Raw genomic sequence first — 18,593 nt, 5'->3', positions numbered from 1 at the left:
AAGTGTGGAAAAACAGAAGAAATAGCAACCCTTTATTAAAAGATGTATGTATGTTGGCAAGAGCAGTAAAAGAACACAAAAAAAAAAAACCTAGACAATAGTCCTGTACCCAAAAGTCCTCTTCAAACAAAAGGAAAAGTCTGAATACTTCTCTGTCTTTCAGCTCAGTTCTAATCACGGTTGGCAGGAGGCGCTGTTGGATCACTGGAGGTCACCACACAGGGAGGGGGGTCTGAGGGGTGGTCTCGGGTCGTGAGAAAAGTCGAAAAGAAAATGAGGACCCTCCCTGTAATGGAAGAAGGGGGAAAGGAAAACAGTCCACCCCCCCCCCAGAACTCACTGTTGTCCTCAGATGATGGTGTCTCAAGGTTCCTCCTTTTTTTTCTCCCAGTGAGCAAAAAAACTCTCCAATGAAAACGCAGCAGGTCCAGGGAAAACCCCATCTCCATCCCAGAGAGAGAACCCAGCCAACTGACTTCTCCCCCCACCGTGAGCCCGGGCCAGTAGTAAAAAAATCCCAAACTCCTCCCCCCAACTCCAGCCTTCCATGGGCCATTAGCTAGGAATCCGGCTTTGCTGGTTAGGCCTTTTGTAAAGCTAATTGACCCTCTTCCCCCTTCCCATTAGAACTCCGTTTTTCTTACAGTGAAGCAGGGGAAGGAAAAATTCCCTTATTGAATTTATAGCCTATAACAGGAAGAAAATGGGATCCGATGCCTGATTATCAGAGAGATGCCTGATCTTTCTTCTGATTATTCTTAAGGCTGCAAAATAAAACCAGATATATTCTATAGAAATGTTATCCAGAACCATAATCTCTCTTCTTTAGTGATACTTCTTGACTATTAGGCTTTAGAGTATAAATCATTTGTTCAGCTTAATTAAGATCATCTGATTCTTTGTTGGAAAGTAGTATCTTTGTCAGGAAGGATGCACAACCCCTGACTGTGCTGTTTCCAGATAGATCAGAGCATGCTGTGGGAGAGGTGGTCACCTTTTAGTCCAAGAAAGAAACTGAATATAGGTTTCTCTTCTTCTGTAGCCATTAAGCTTTCCTATGGAAGCTTAGCTCTTCTTTTACCACAAACTTTCTGAAATAAAGCATGAACCTGTCTTTAAGTGGTAGTTTAGGTTTGTAGATGTAAGAAGAAGTTTTATTCTTTGAATCCTAGACTTTATTTTGCAGCCACAAGTGAGGTCTGTAAACTGGAAAACAAGATTTCAGGCATACTTGTATTCTTGTATCAGGATAATTTGGGCATCTGCATATGCAGGACCAGGATGCTGTGAAGTCAGTTTTTATGTACCTTCCTCTTCCCATCTGGTGTAAATAAATAGGAAACTGAATTTTATTATATAGTTTTTTCTCACAGAATATATTCCTTTTTTTTGTAATTCATTGGGTAAATGATTCACTTTTATCACAATAATTGCTGAAATATTCTAAAGTTGTCAGCAGACCTTTCAGATTTCAATAACACTTGATTTCATAATTAAAAAAACGGTTTTAGCTGCTAACAGAATTTTTGTACTCTTTTCTGTAAGTTCAGTATTACACTCTTTTCTATCACAAAAGACTGTAGATGGCTTTTTCATTCAAGAGTTCTAATGCATGTAATTTAAACAAATTTATTTTACTGTCATACATTCATAATGGAAATTCTTTAGGAAAGTTTACCTTTATATATACATTTTTTATACATGCATATTACCTGTGGGACTACAAATACAATAAATATTTCAAAAACAATTGTAAACTTGCTTTTAATCATGCACTATGCTTTGATTACATGGAAAATATATTAGGAGAGAAAGAATGGTCATGCTTATTTTGTTTGCGCTACCGTGTAAATAGTATCTTATTTTCTAATGTGTCTCCTTTCATTTTCTGTGGTTTCATTTTTGGTAGTTGTGCAATTAATTACAAATTAGTCTGTTTTCCACTTTTTCCTGCATCACAATTTCATTTATCTTCATGGAAGTTTATTTCCATAGACTTCAATCCTTTCTCTAGTAGTCATTACCTATTCAGGTATCAGATTGTGAGGAAAGGCTATGCTATGTAAGCTCCTCTGTTCATTTTTCTCCTTCCTGTATCTGAGCACTCTTGAAAAGATTAAGCAATGCATCTATGTACCTGTCATATATAATCCATGTTCTCATTCTCTTCCCAAGGAGAAAAATTCTGTATGTAGCAGTGGTTTTATTCTGACTCTAAACTCACTGCTGGAAGTTTATGTTAGGGAATTTTTTGGCAGATCACTATTTGCTCATTCCTCGAGGACAATCATTAGGTGCATTCTCTCAAATATAAGGACGACTACAAACCCCACCATCTTCTCAGGCTATTTTCTTTGTCTTTTGTTGATTTCATGCTATGACAGCAAGGAATCCAAGAGAAATATAGATTAATATGCAAATGGAAGATGCTGACTATTCATTTTCAGAAAAAATATTAATATCTGGTTTGTAGCAAATGAGTTAGAATGTTTAATTCTATTTAAAAACTGGCAGAAAAAGGTAAGACTGTTTCCCTATGTGAATGCTTATATATGCTCACTTCACAGGACATTTCCAAATACCCTTTTACATACTACTCAAAAAAAAAAAATCCTATTTGACAGGATTTTCTGGGCTCTGCTTTGAGATTTTCTGTACCCTCTGGATTTTATCAGAGATTCTTGAAGGCTCCCAGGAACCCTTGAGGAATCTGAAGGTATGACTGCTCCCAGGTTGCCTTGTGAATGCCCCATCACTGGAAGTGTTCAAAGTCAGGGACTTGGAGAAACCTGATCTGTAGAGAAATGTCCTTGTGCATGGCAGTTAGTTGGAGTAGACAACCTTTAAATGTTCCTTCCAATCCAAATCATTCTATGATTTTATGATTATACATTTAATTATTTCCACAGATATCAACAAAACTGATTTTGCATGTGTGAAAATATAATTAAAAAAATACTTCTAAATGTGACTGTTCACTAACTTTTGACATGGCACTATGTTTGCTACACTAAAGTAAAGCAGCAGTTGTAAGACAAATTGCAAAAATCTTGATGATAAACTACCTAAATACTATTATGACATCTAAAAAAAACATTTCACGTGATCTCTGTGATAGTTTCCATGTACAAGAGTTTATGTTTTGATTTCAATTAAAAATCCTGAGGCAGTCAAGTGTTAACTTCAATCACTATTGAAGATTTTACTTCAGATAAGAATCTGAAAATGGTGTGCTTGTAAAGTATGTGTTCATGTTTCAAGAGTCTTACATAAATAAGAAATTTATTAATCAATCATAAACCAAGGATTAATTAAAGGTGGTAAAATCAAATCATATCTTATAATAAATTAATCTTTCATTTTTTCCTTGAAGAAAAGGAAAAATATATACTTGAGAATAAACTGTGTGATATGTTAAGAAAAATGATGTGTTTTTTTTCCTATCCAGAAACTGTTCTTAGAACCCCTACAAATTAGTAGTAGGAGGACATTAGTGTAGGAGGACAAAGCTAGAAAATGCAGATAAACTTAAAAGCATGTTGCTTTGTCATCAGCTTTTTGTACTTTACCTTTACGTGATTGGAAAAGGTGTTCTATTCTTTTCATACAATCATAACACAAATTTTCATAAAATTATTAGCAATTGGTGTAGTGGGAGGAAATGACAAGGGAAACGTCTAAATCTACATTTAAATGTAAGCTTATGCTAAACTCTGTGCTCGTCACTCCATTTCTATATTAACTGTATAAATATCTTAAAATTTATGCAATAAGCAGAAATCAAAGGTTTTTCACTGAAATTGCTGGGTTTTTCCCCATATAATTCAGACACATATATATGCATCTCAGTTGAATTTATGTAATTTAGGATCACGTCACAGATGAGAAGAAACTAAAGACCACATTTTCTGGCTGGTTGGGGGGTGATGGTGGGATGGGGAGGGGGCAGTTTATGGATGAGAAGCAAAGGCTAATGTCATAGTTTCTACTGTAGTTCAATAGAAAATAACCATTGTGACTTTGAAATATCTTTTGTTGATGTGTTTCTACTTTCCCTTACTCAAACTAATTAGACTAAGATAGTAAAAAATCTTCTAATCATTTTGACAACCCCAGCTTTGGAAGGTCCCATTCAAGACTGGGTTTAATTGATCCTTTGCAAAGATGACTCTGGTTTTTGCAAATCAGACTGCTCAGGTGCTTCCAGATGGGCCCCAGCACGTAGCACAGTCAAAATCACTAGTCACACTCAAAATCTTGGTTAGGGGTGCCTAGACCTCATTAGGAGCATGTTTATTATGCAGAAGATGACACCTCATTGCAATAGGCAATGTGAGTCCAACAGGTTTTTTCAGTAGTGCAGACTATTCTCAGAACAGCAGCAGCAGCGAAGAACTCTGCCCTTGGTGGCTGCATCTTACAAAGTCATGGCAGATGAGAACTAGCAAAATGAATTCATGTCTGATGGGTTGTTTTTGCCACGACAGCTGTGCTTTGAAGGTGGGCAAGCCAAGGAAGTTAAGTTTGGCTCATGCAGTGTTTGGCTCTGAATCAGCTCTGTGCCCATACATGTGAATGAGCCAAGCCAGTAGGAATATTTTGGCATTGCCTTCTGGCTGTCACAGTGACCTTATATATCACTTCACGCATTCTCCCTTTTGTATGCGTATAATCAGTTCCAATTGATCGACTAATGTTTTGGCATGAGTTTGCCTTGGCTTTGGCTTCAGATTTTCTGGCCTGTTTGTACAAGTTGCATCAAGCATGCCTGTGAAATTCATTAACAAATATTTAAGGGTAACTAATATACATTTTTATGTTCTAGAAAATGGGAAGAGAGACAAATTTGAGGTAAAGATATTGAAAATAAAATTAGCAATGAAATTACCATAATAGCATCAACTCCTTTCCAAGCATCAAAAAAGGTCAGTGCAACACTTAAAATTTTCTAGTTGCTTAGCTTAGATATTATGTATGTCAAATTTACAGGGCTGTGTATGTATTCATAAAAATTCATACATTTATAAGTAGGGGGTATGTATGACTATTTGTCAAATTGTTATGTTAGAATGAGGAGAAAAAAATCATTGTCAGTAAGATGTCATCAAGGAAATAGTAGAATATAGTAGGTTTTGTTGCCAACCTGAAGGAGCATGATTCAACATGATATCATTGGATCTTTACTCAGAAATTGTAGGCTATAGTTTTAGAGCATGTTCTGTTACTTAAACTACGTATTTTCACAGAGTAGTGTCATGAATAACATCTCCTAGTGTTAAATTAGTCTGTCGATTAATTGTTGTGAATTTAGACATATATATGTGTTGTAGTTTAACTCCAGCTGGCAGCCAAGTACCACACAGCTGCTTGCTTACCACCCCCTCCATGGTAAGATGAGGAGGACAATCAGAAAGAGAAAGGCAAAACCTGTGGGTTGAGATAAGAACAGTTTAATAATTGAAATAAAATGTAATAATACTAATAGTAATAAGGGAGGTAACAGTAAGACAAAGAGAAATCACACCTGAGATAAACAAGTGGTGCACAATACAGTCGTTCATCACCCACTGACTGATGCCCAGGTCAATCCTCCAGCAATGATCGGCCCCTCCCAGCCAACTCCCCCGGTATATATACTGGGCATGATGTTCTATGGTATGGAATATACCTTTGGAGAGTTTGGGTCAGATGTCCTGGCCATGGTCCCTTCCATCTCCTTGGGCACCTGCTTACTTACTTAGGGTCAGCACTTCTTAGCAACAATAGGTTATTAACATTATTCTTATACTAAATCCAAAACACAGCACTGTACCAGCTACTAGGAATAAAATTAACTCTATCTCAGACAAAACAAGGACAATACAATATCTATTAGATATAGAGTAGTAAATGAGTTCCAAGATTTATCATTGTGCTATTATAGTTATTGGTATAAACTTGTAAATATTCCTAATTATTTTCAAATCTCTCTGGAACTTCTGTTATCTGACATTGCTTTATTATGAGATTTTTGACGCAAGATTTAAATTGGCACAACAAAGCAAGGACACAAGGTCTTGTTGCCATAGTCGTATGATGACAGTATAACTATTACATGAAAATCACTTATTTTCTGTCTGACACTTACTGTCATCGTATGATGACAGTATAACTATTACATGAAAATCACTGGCCAATAGTACCAGTTATTGGCCACAGTGAAGAAATTAACTTTACTGGATTAAACACAATACATAACTATATTAAAAATATTTCTTTGTTCCAAATAATGTCATCCCTGAGAAAATTGTATATTTATTGCATTTGATACTTCACCTGAAGGTCTTAAAGAAGAATATAATAAATTGAAAACTAACTATATAAATTCATCAAGAATCATTCTAAAAAAGTTCTTCTTCTATTAAAATATATAAATTATTTTTCATGTTCATGACAGGAAAATATAATGCTCTCTACACAAAGAAACTAATCATAAAGACACTTATTTGTGTTACTGTGCAGTATGTCTTAACTGAGGCTTGGAGGAAACACCTCTTGAGTTCAAATTCTGGGTCCATTTAGTGTGTCTCCTGAACTCTGCTGAATTGTGATGAGGACATACACAGCAGAGGTTAGACTGAGGTCACCAGTTGATTTCATTTAGGATAATTCACTGTCAAATAGTGGTAACCTTTACTGTGACCTCGAGATGGACTGAAATCAGTAAGCCAATGGCTAGGGAGAAAAATAAAATAAAGAGCCTTTTCTTACTCATTCTCTTGAATGTAAAAGAATGAAAATCGTTTAAATAAAAGTAAAAATTTTTTGAATAACAGAATTCTGAGAATGAGCTTTTATTATTTCAACTGGTGTAGCTTATTGGTTTCTTTGACTCAGGTTCATATTGGTAAAAGTACAGTTCAAGCAGAGAAAAGAACATCTCTGTAGTGGAATTAAGGCCTTAGACACTTGAACCAGTTGCTGAAACTTAGAAAAGATGACTCAAAGTTCAAATTAATTTTGTATGTATTACTGAAAAAAAGCTCAGAGAAACTATTTACAGAACTCTTTGGAGACTTATGACTCTCATTTGAGATAATTTGAGTGTCTCATAAATTGAGATAAATGAATAATCTATTAATTCTATTCACTGAATATTTTTCTATTTTACGCACTGAATACAGTTTGCTGTACAAGTGCATAAATATTTTTTATATTTGAAGGGAAAAAACAGAATACGGCTTTTTAGTTTTAAAACCTACATGCATTGAACTTTCAATATCTTACGCAAAAAAAAAAAAAAGTATTCCACTTAGGAACAATGGAAATGGGAAGCTGAGTGGGTTTTGTGCAAATTACATTCTTAAACGCTAAGAACTTGTGGACTTTGGGATTCAGGAAGCAGTTTCCAGCCTGGATGGCCACAGTTGCAGCCTGGTAGATGTGGCTGTGTACGTATGAAAGGACAGGAAGCTGGTTGCTGCCTAACAAGGATATATTGGAGGGTGAAGGCCTGAGCATGATGAAAATCATATGGCATAAGGGGTAAAGATTGTGAAAGAGCTGTCTGGGATGAAGTTGATTTTCCTCACAGTAGCCTGTATGTTGCTGTGTTTTTGACTTGTGACTAAAAGAATGTTGATAACACACCAGCATGTTTGGTGTGATACTTGTTTCTCACTCTGCCTCTTCAGTGGGTAGGCTGGAGATTGGGAAGGAGCTGGGAGGGGACACAGCTGGGTCAGCTGACCCCAACTGACCAAAGGGACACTCTGTATGCTATGGTGTTGTGCTCAACAATAAAACCTGTCATGGTTTGAGAGCCCCAAAATCCAATTCCCTGGTCCAAACACCCTCCCACATCTCAACCCAGTGTGGGATGGTTTTTTCCAGACACTACACGAGACTCAAAATGGGGGAAGAGGAATATATTACAATGACTGTACAAATAAATACTACAATACATTATATACAATCTTCACTATTTCTACCATGACATAAAAGTATTTACAATGGATCAAATCTCTTCTCCCCTCCAAATAAAAGTCCAGGAGGGAAGAAGGAAAAGATCTTTTCTACTTTCAGAGCAGCAATCTCTAAGGCAGCAGGTTCTCTGTCTCTCTCTTCCATGCAGCAGCTGTAGCTGGATCTCTGCCAGTACACACGAAGGGGTATCCAAGCCCCTTGGCCCATCGTCTCCAAGAGAGGGTCTTCTCTTCCGTGGACTGCATAGCAGGGACAAAACTCGCTTCACCACGTCATATCATGGGGTGTAAGACCCCCGTGAAGGTCCCTTCCTCAGGGGATTCACTCCTGAGTCAGAACATCTCGGGAAGCTTTCAGTTGAAGGCCTTTGCCTCAAGAGTTCTATCAGAACTTCTGTGCTCTGATCTCAGGCTGCTAGCTTAGCTTGGCAGCAGTGGTGAGGGGGGGCCAAGGTCACCCCCTCCACATTCTTTTAATCATCCCGGTCCAGCTTTCCAGGACGCCTGAGCTTTTCTGCTCCTCTCTGCAGTACTGTAGCACTCCACAACTCTTTCAAGTAAGAGTCCATAATCCTCCTCTTTTCTAGGAGGGGTCTCCAAGTAGTTTGGGGGTTTTTGATTCAGTTCTTACCCCAGCTTTCTCTCTGTAGAGCCTAATTCTCTCTCTGCTGCTGGCTTTCTCTCTCGGCTCTCTCAGACAACTCTGTGTCTTCCTTGGCTGCATGCTGTTTGCTGCTCCTTATCTCTTCTGGCTCTCTGCCACCACTCTCTGGATGCTGCTCCTGCTGCTTCTCTGTCTCTGCTCACTAACGGTGGAGAAAACTTCTATAGCTTTCTAGCTACAGGCACTTAGCCCAGTTTTACACTGTTCCAAGTTCCTGCAGCCCCCAGCTGGGGCTGGGGGGGGGCCCAGAGGCCCCAAGGGGCTCCGAGCCCCTTCCTCGTGGCTCTACAACATGGCCACCTCCCCAACAACAACTACAACAACTACCTTCTCTTCCGTTCTGCTTGTGATATGTTTATATTTTGCAGAAGCGCTCATTGGGTAAAACCTCAACACTTCAAGGGTCACCACCCCCTGGGGTTTTACCATTTTATAACTGCAGGGGGAAAACTGTTTCCCCCTACTACAAACCTCAGAGAAAGGGGGACAAAGGAGGGACATTCTTGTTTACAGTGTTTGCCTTCCCAAGTAACCATTAAACACTCAGTCCAGAGAGTGGCTAAACACCAGCCTGCTGACAGGAGGTAGTGAATAAAGGACTTATTTTGTTCTGCTTGCACACAGAGTTTTGTTTCACTTATTACATTGTCTTTATTTTGATCCATGACTTTTTGTCACTTTTGCTCTCCATGGTCCCATTGGCAGGGGAATGAATGAGTAGCTTTGTGGGGCTTAGTTACTCACCATTTTTCTCTGGCACCTTTCTGCCTTGACTATGGTGGTGTTGTAGGTTTATGATTAAGGCTATAGGTCAAGATTGGCCTCAGCTAGTTTTTGTAAGGAGAAGATTTTATGTTTCTTTTAAGGTAATCACCTGGGCTATTCTTTGTATCAATGAAGAGAGATAAGCACTTTGAAAAACTGATTTATTCTCTCATTGGATAGGTACATAACACATAGGCAGAAAGAAGTGTACTCTGGAGGTACCTCTTTTCATCAACCATGGAGAGAATGTAATTGAGACCTAAATTAGAGTATGCTTCTAATATGTAAGCTGGAAGATATGAACCCAAGAGCGAACGCACACTAAGGCTCAGTTGCTTCAAAAGATTTAGACCCTAGTTATCTTGCTATCAATGAAGTGAGGGAAGTACCTGAATACTTCTGAGGATTCAGGTTGAAGATATTTTTTTCCATTTCCAAGGCTAATAAACGGTTCTTTTACCCAATCATGTTTGCTGACAGCATACAAACCTACAGTACAAATACATTCATATGGTTTCATAAAAGTGAATACTTACAAAGTTTTAAATGTTTTCTTCACATCTGTGTAGTACCTGGGATTCTAACCTTATAAAACTGTAGATGTGACTTACATGAAGTGAATCTTTTTGCCTTTCTGTAAAGTTTGTGTTTCAAACAAACTTTGCCCCCTACTTTCAAAAAAGACCAAATAAGGATTTGCGTAATTTTACTTTAATATTCTTTTTCTTTCATATACAACATCTAAAGCTGCTTAGTCAATTGTACTGTGGCATGCACTGTTAAGCAACATACCTAATGCAAAAAAAATGTATTTAATGGATTAAACTGAAAGAGATTAAGGTATACAGATTAACAACTCAAACTGGAAAAGAGTGTTGTTGGAAATTCAGTGAGAATGAATGAGTGCCCAAATTGGTTGGCAAAGAGAGCATTAGGAAATACTTTCATGCTAAAAAATTAAGGATGAGGACAGAATTCCAAATCTTGGTCTCTCTGAAGTCACCAGGAAAGCTTATTCTTCCTTACACTGATGAAACAGAATTTCATTATACCGGCAAAAAAAAATGTGACTTATTTAATGCTGTAAATTTTTCTTTGGTAAATTGATTTCTCTGCATGCAATTTCGTGATTGGGAACTAATGGGTGAAAGAGATAGGACTTAGCAGGTAAAAGAAAATCAGCAAAAGATGTGTAAAAGGATACAGTAAGATTTCTAGATGTTTTTGAGATGTTTTAAATAAATTTCTAATAGTATACACAAAGAACTGCCCAAGAGCTTCTATGGAGGATGCATGAAATTTCAAAACACTGGGTAAGGACAAATATTTTACTATTTTTGAGCTAAAAGAATAAGTGGAAAATTATTGACCAGTCAGTTCTATTTCAATTTGCCACATTAATCAAACAAATTCTAAGGTTATGACCTTAAGAAAACATGTAGTAAAATAATTGTCAGTATCAATTTTCTGTGAATATCTGTGTCATACCCATGTAATTTGTCTTTAAGGTAGGCAATGATGAGGAAGAACAAAGAAGATGCAGAAAAAATCATATGTGTAACTTGACCTAGAAAGAACTCTTTTGCTCTGATGATGACTTTTTCATTATATTATCTTAATGTAAATATAGATATCTTCAAATATGTATCGTGGCCAAAAGAAAGAATATACTGCATTCTTGATGCCCAACCACTAAGCTTAAAATTAAGCAGGGAGATCAAACAAATACTAAGGAAAGATTTCTGATGACAAAAGGAATTGAACATTGAAACAGGTTTGAGGCAGCTGCAGAACATCCACTGTTGATTTTAGCATTTTTGTTTGGAAGGAAATATATTGATAAACTAAACAAGGCCACAGATGGATAAGATCACAAACTAATGGTCTTGTGAGCTGCAGTTTTCTGTCAGATGCAGAGAAATAGAACATCCTAATTTTATTATCTGTATGAATATATCTATTGTGTAGGATATTATAGCCCTGTGAAAATAATATAAGATTGTTGCAAAAGCACCTGTATTAAATATATCAGGAATGTCTGTCCATCCATCTAACACTGTGAATCATGAATTTATAAATCATGTAAAGGAAAGTTAAGATGATGGAAATACTCTGCAGAAATTTTAAGGACAGAAAGCTCACAAACAACTCTTCCACTGGAGATATTAGCAGAATTAGTATACACTTTAGGCCAATGTATCTTAAGTAGTGCTATTTCAGTTTTTACATACCCTCATGGTTTTCCTTTATGAGTGTTTCCTGTATTAAAATGGTGTTCCATCTTCCTGGTTAAATATGATGTAAAAGTGACCAAATTTTTCAAAGTGAAAAGGTAGCAAATAATAATTTCAGTAATGGCATAAAGTGGTTTTTCGGAGACTCACCAGTCAAACCTCAGATCAATAAGCAGTAACTCCATAAGCCTGATGCAGATCTGGTCATTTTTATTATAAATAATAATAAATTAATAAATATTTCAGGAAATTTAAGGTTGAGGAAAGCAGTATAATCTTAAAATATCTATAAATGATCCATCACTATTTGTTTTTTCTTCTTCCATTACCAAATGTAGACTTGTGGAATTTAGAAAAGCAGACCAAAAAACCCTCAGAGAAGAAAGGCAACAAGTAATAGTAAAGTAATTCAGAGGCATTGAAAATGAAAAATAGAAAGGAATGATTTTTCTATATGGACACTTAAGTATTTCCATAGTGGACCAAAATATGTGTTAATGTAGTGATGTATTTTTTACCCAATGCACAAACATATTTGATATTTTAGCATATTTTTAAATTTGTGCTTCAGACTCTGCTCTTTAATGCAGTTTAGCACTTTAGAACTTTATCTAACTTTCCCCTATGTCAATGAAAAAGCTGCCTTTGGGATGAGCGTAGAGAATAGCATTACTGAAAGTTGTTTAGATTTATGACTGACTTCTGTAATTTTTTAGTTTCAAGAAGTTGTACAACTGTTAGATGTTACAGTCATTCCTTACATCATATTACACTGGAATCATATGAAGGGAATTTACAGTTACCTTCAAATTTAAAGGTTTTCATTTTATAACACTCATTTATTGTGTCCATCATCATCAGAATGTTCAAGTTCTTTCTTGCCGTAACCACACTACAATAAAGTAAATCTAGAGACAAATTTAGTCAATATAGTAAAAATTTTGCATCTACTTGATTCCTAGTGTGCATAAGACATTTTTCCTGCAAGTTTTCTTATTTTTATGTGAAAACAAAGTGATTTATGTAAATTGCATGTACATTAAGCCCTGAAAAATGAAATTTTACTGTGAGTAGTTTCTGATTTGATGGATGAGATTTCTCATTTCAATCTGGATTTGTTTTGTACCTCTATTGTATAAGTAATACCTCTATTGTATAAAAAAAAGTTATATTTGCACATCGTCTGTATATCAGCTAAGCAATTCACTTACTGTTATGAAACATGGTGTATGTTTTCTGGAGTCTTAAACATGAATTACCTGTCTTGCAAATTTCCTAATTAATTCAACCAATTTTCTTTCTGTCTCCAGGTAATATGAGCCAGTGATCTGAATCTGATGTTGTTAACAAAATAGAGTGCTGAACAAATGTTTTAGGTCACAGTCTGTTTACAGCACTACAAAGAGTGCCTTATTTGTTCCTTAATTTATATATTTGGATTTATTTATTAATTTATCAGGGGGGAAAAAAAAGAAAAGAAAAAGAAAGGATACTTAGACCTTTATAATGACACACATCTGCTTCAAAGCACCCATTGATCCAGTTGTCAGCTTTCAAGGGAATGCTAATTTTAAAAGCAACTTTTCAGTGTCAAAAGAAAAAGGAGCTTCTACAGTATGGTTCAAAATTCTGTCTGACTATCTACATTTCTGCATTATACCATAATTTTTAAACCCACAATTTCATTTCACCCATGGTGATTTCTATTTATTTTAGTCTGAAAAAATTTAATTTTAAAAAAATATCAAATGAATAGAACTGGAATTTGTTAATCCATGCAGTAATATTTTGGAATACAGTGAATGGTTTTTAATCTGTAGCGCAGCTCATATTCTGTAGTGGAAAATTCCCATGATAGAATTATGACTGTAAAGCAGAAGCTGAGTAGAAGTTCATATTGTGAATATTTTTGTGAATGAAAGTAGCACAAAATACTTGTCAGGATGACATTCATTCCTGTCCTTAACTTTAGCAGTGAAAAAACTAATCACTGAGGTACCTTCTATAATCAATATATTCAAACAGAATGTTCAAAATGTACTCCCAATTTGAAATCTAGACTGTGTTGCCAGTGATGTTTCAAGTAGGGAAATTTTAGAGAAATTCCTCCAGTTGACTACCTTGCTTGGAGTCATCCTTCCAGGGAAGGACAAAATCTCAGAAGCAGACGCAGCCAGGGGAACTGGCACAAATCTCACAGAAGAGATTTTCTGTACCATAAAAGCCATGCTCAGCAATACAACTGGAGAGACATGCTACAACAGGAGGGATGTTCCAAAGTAGCTGTTTCTCAGAGGCCATCTGGGCTTTGGTCTGCTTGTGGGAGCGGTGAATGGGTTTAAGTTTTTTCCCAAGTATTAAACTGTCTTTTTCTTGACCCATGAGTTTTTCCTCTTTTTTCCTTTCTGATTCTCTTTGTCAACTCTCCGGGGAAGTGAGTGAGCAATTAGGCTGAGGTCAACCCACCACACAGGAAAAAAGTAATTTCAAAATGTAAACTTCATTTAAATCATGATTGTGATATTCAGTTCCACTTCTTAATTTTATATTTAAATAATAAAGAAGTTTTGTAGCTGTTATTCTCAATACAACTATTATGTTGGTTATCTTTTTATATGCTTAAATAACATGATGTTATATGTATAAAATCCATTCAGTCATTAATCTCATAGATGATTATGTATCTACAAAGAAAAACTATGTTCAGCTGTTACATTACTGTAGGACTCTATGTTGTCACAGTATATGTAAAATCTTCTAAGACTGGCCATGTAAATATATTGTTAAGGATTTGGAACTGATTTGCACATTTTTAGAGTCTGACACAATTATTTTTTACTTGCTGCAGGGTCTGTCTTTGAGTCAACCACCATTTTCGTTTTGAGAGTGTCTGTCACAACAAAAAAAGATAAATATAATGTTATTTGGATTTATTTATAAATGGAAAGATTAAGATTTAAAATGAAACTTTGTACATGGGCATATGTTTCTGTAATTTCATGGAAGATAATTATAAGCAACTTAAAGAAAAGACCTCGAAGCTGCCACAAGCATGTTCAGAGGATAGTCTTAACCAACAAAAGTAATTTTAAGAGTAGGCAAGAGGTGACCATGAATAGTGTAAACTAAAGCTTTTTCACCTCCCTAGGAAGAGGGGATAGTCTCATTGAAGTGAAGCAGATGGTTGCTGCTAATAGAGACAGTATTTGGAATTACAGAAAAAAATCCAGAAATAATATCTTTTTCAAACATTGCCTGCAAGGAAATTCTAAAATTATTCATAGTGCACAATGTGTTCTGAGAATGCAACATACAAATTGTTTGCACCTTGACTTCTCATGAAAAATAGGTCTGCACCTCTACTGACCAATTTCAGTGAAATAGTATAGAAGGGTCTCAATTCCAGTGCAATGCAGGAAAAGACAAAACCTGTAAGTATCCTAACTTTGGTTAAAAAAATGCAGAATAAATTAATGGCATAAAATTCTAGAGAAACTTCTTGGATAGAAAATGATGTTTCTTTCTTTCTTGGGGAAGTATTGTAAGTCATAGGGTGGCAGAAAAGAAAGATAACATTAAACAGGAAGTTATTGCCCCCATCATCTGTCTCCACATCCAGAAAGCATCACTGAAAGGGGCTGTTTCCCAAAGGTCTTCAATGTAAAAGTTTTCAACTCAACAGTGTCAGCTTCCAGGAGTTCATCTAGGTTTGGAAATATGTTTAGAGTTAAGGTGGGTTAGCTAACTAGCCACCATGTTGTGATCTGTAATGATTTTCCTCCTCTTGACTGACTCAGAACATTTTAGAAAATGTATTTTGAAACTTCACCATCTCCCTTCAGCCTTATTCTGAGAGCTGTACTGAATAAAACAGTTTTGAGTTGTTTTTTTAACCAACCTAATTTTCTATATGTTTAGGAGTTTATAATCATAGTCCATTTTCTTCTTCTGTGAAAGCCTCTGAACTCTGGAAATAAGGAGTCACATCTGTGACACTCTGGTTAGTCTGCCTACAGTGAAGCCAAATTGCAAGTAGATGTGGCTGGTGTTGTACCAAAAGTAAGTTTTCTCCTAGAAAATCAGCCACAATGTCACCTACTGCAGTTCTTTCAGTGGCATTAAACATTATATTTAAACAGTAAGCAAGGAAATCTTGTGGCAATTTGATCCCTAATATTTTAAGCAGGTTTTTTTCCCTGATTTGTATGATCCCTTCTGGTTCTTATAAATGTTACTTAGATGAAAATAGAGTTCTATAAGATCTTCCATTAAGACCTGGGCAGCTAGAAGTGTCTTAAGAGTCTGTTATATATGTGCCATTACAGTTGAACATCACTCAGTTAAGCACCTAGATAACTGGACCTTCAAACTGAAAACTACTTGCAAAGGGAGCATAGTAGGTCATGTCTGATTTGGGCTTTATAACAAGTAGAAAAGAAAACAAGCCAGGATTGTAAGACCATGATTACCTGGAAGATCCGGACCTGCATCCCTTCCCTCATGCTATAATTCCTTCCTTTTCTAGTTCATGTGCAGAGAAAAAAATTAGGTATATTTGCATGACTATATCTCCCTCTTGGCTTTCTCCATGAGAAAAAAAGTACCAGCAGGATTAGAAGGGTATTTATAAAGATAAAGAAACAAACAAAAATTAGTTTTTTCTTATTAAAATTATGTTTAATTACCCCAAAGTGAAACTTCTGTAACTTTTAATCCAATAATACAAATAGGGGACAAAAAAGCTTAATTAATCAACATAATTGAACGCAAAATTGAAAGCAATATCCATTAACTAGGAAAGAAAAATGACAACATAGTAAAGTGCTATATGCATTATTAATTGTTTTAGCAGATTCTATTAAAACAACTGGATTAAAAGGTCCTTTGAAGATGTCTTTATAAGCCCCTCTTTTCAGTAATCATAAATCAATTATAAAATACTGTTATGTAAAACAGCTGGTATACTTAATCTCAGCTGTAAAAATTGTTTTACTTTGTTCAGATCCATCCTTCCAAGATTCCACTTAACTGTTTCTAGAATTTCCTTTTTCTTAAAAAAAAAAAGAAAATAAATTTACCATCTTCAGATAATTGTTTTCCCCTTATACTTTCAAAGAGATAACAGATTGTGCAGAACATTTTTTTCTTGCTATGACTGTCACAAAAAAAGTCTTCAGGGTGTTTATTTGATATTTAAAAAAATTATAGCTATCAAGAACTATATTTGATATTTAAAAAAATTATAGCTATCAAGAACTAACCTTTTGAAATTGAATATGGAACATGTATTATGATATTTGAACACATGCATATGACTGAAAAGTTATATAACACCTACTAGACAATAGTACTATTTGTGTATCAAAGTAGTCGGGAATTCTCATCCTATCAGGGACATTTATTCTAACATAGATGAGTAAAATGGCAAAAAATGGAAATTATTTGATCAAAGATAGACAAGAGGTACCATAGCACCAGGAGCAGAATCTGTCTGTGAGCTTTTTAGATTCCCAGCTCTCTGTTCCTTGGAGCATATTTTTAACTCTGCCCTTTTGTTGTGCCATTGCAATATTTCATCCCATAATCTTTCTTATTGTGTGAACCTTCCATGGAGGGCACTAAGAGCTGTGATTTAGCTTTAAAGAAAAGAAAATCAACAAAATTTAAAACAGGATTTAAAAAAACCCCATCCATTATGAAGCATGCCACCACCTGGTATTTTCCTCCAAGATGAAATGAGAATGATATAAGATTGTTGGTAATTTTTTTTCTCTCTACAAACCACAGCAACTTTTTGTTTTAGTTGTGATCACTTAATCATTTCATCACTTCTTTTTCTCATAAAGATATTAGGAAATTCAAAATAAAATGCCTTATCCTATGACAGCAATTCTCAATGTGTCTGTTTATGTTAGGTATTTGCCCACTTGTAGCCTGGAAGTTCTAGGTCAGGAGATTCAGATTCCCCAATGGTTAAGTAACATACTCATCTGTGATTACGTGACACCCATTTAATGCTCCCTAAGTACCTAGATGGAATAGATTTGACTTTACAGAATACATGCAAAACTTCATCAGCAACTGCTAATTTATCCTGTTTGCATTAGCTTGCTGATAGTGCAAAAGCCTATCATGCAGCAGAGTAAAACAGAATGAAAATAGTCATTTCACTAACAGTGAATTTATGCAAGAGAGGATGTGTTGCTTATTCTGTGTGTGGCAATGACTCACATTTTTTGTAGACTGATATATTCAGTGTCACTCCAGAAACGCTGCTTATCTGATTAGTTTGTGCTAACAAAATATTAGTTGTTATTGGGAAAAACAGCTTGAAGGCTGTTGAAGAAAATCAAGAGCTTGAAACAGACCCTCAGAGTATGAGTAAAGATCATGGTGAGAGTCTTGAAAACATGATACTGGTCAGCCCAGGGCCATAAAAATATGTCACACAAAAAATGTTTAATTACTACTCACTAAAGGCATGCAGCCTTGTGAACTGGGGAAAAAAATTCTTTTCGGGAAAGAAATTCTTTTCAGGAAAAAGGAAGCAAAGAATAAATATGCAGTGTATGTAAAACATCCCATACATAGTAAAACATCCCATACATATTAAAACAACAGCACATGGAAATGAGAATTGGTGAATAAAGACAAAGCAAGTAGACTGTCAGCAAACATAAAGACAGTTTTAAGCACATTGAAGAACAAGAAGGAAGCCATCCTCCATCAATAACAGATGTTTGCTGCCAAATGAGTCAGAATGTTGACAATGAACCATACTTGCATATCTTCTTCCTGAGGAAGACTAGTACCTTTGACCTTAGTGTCCTGGGCAGATTGTAGGAGTGAGCCTAACACCAAGGAAGAGGGTTGATACTAGAATGTTTGTCTTTGTCAGTCTCAATTCTGCCATTATAAGATGTTATAGTAATTGACTGTGACTGAGTTAATAGTATTGCTTTCATT

This window comes from Lepidothrix coronata, unplaced genomic scaffold (genome assembly GCF_001604755.1).
Source record: "Lepidothrix coronata isolate B3197 unplaced genomic scaffold, Lepidothrix_coronata-1.0 Scaffold32, whole genome shotgun sequence".
NCBI lineage: Eukaryota > Metazoa > Chordata > Aves > Passeriformes > Pipridae > Lepidothrix > Lepidothrix coronata.
This window is presented reverse-complemented; position numbering follows the sequence as displayed.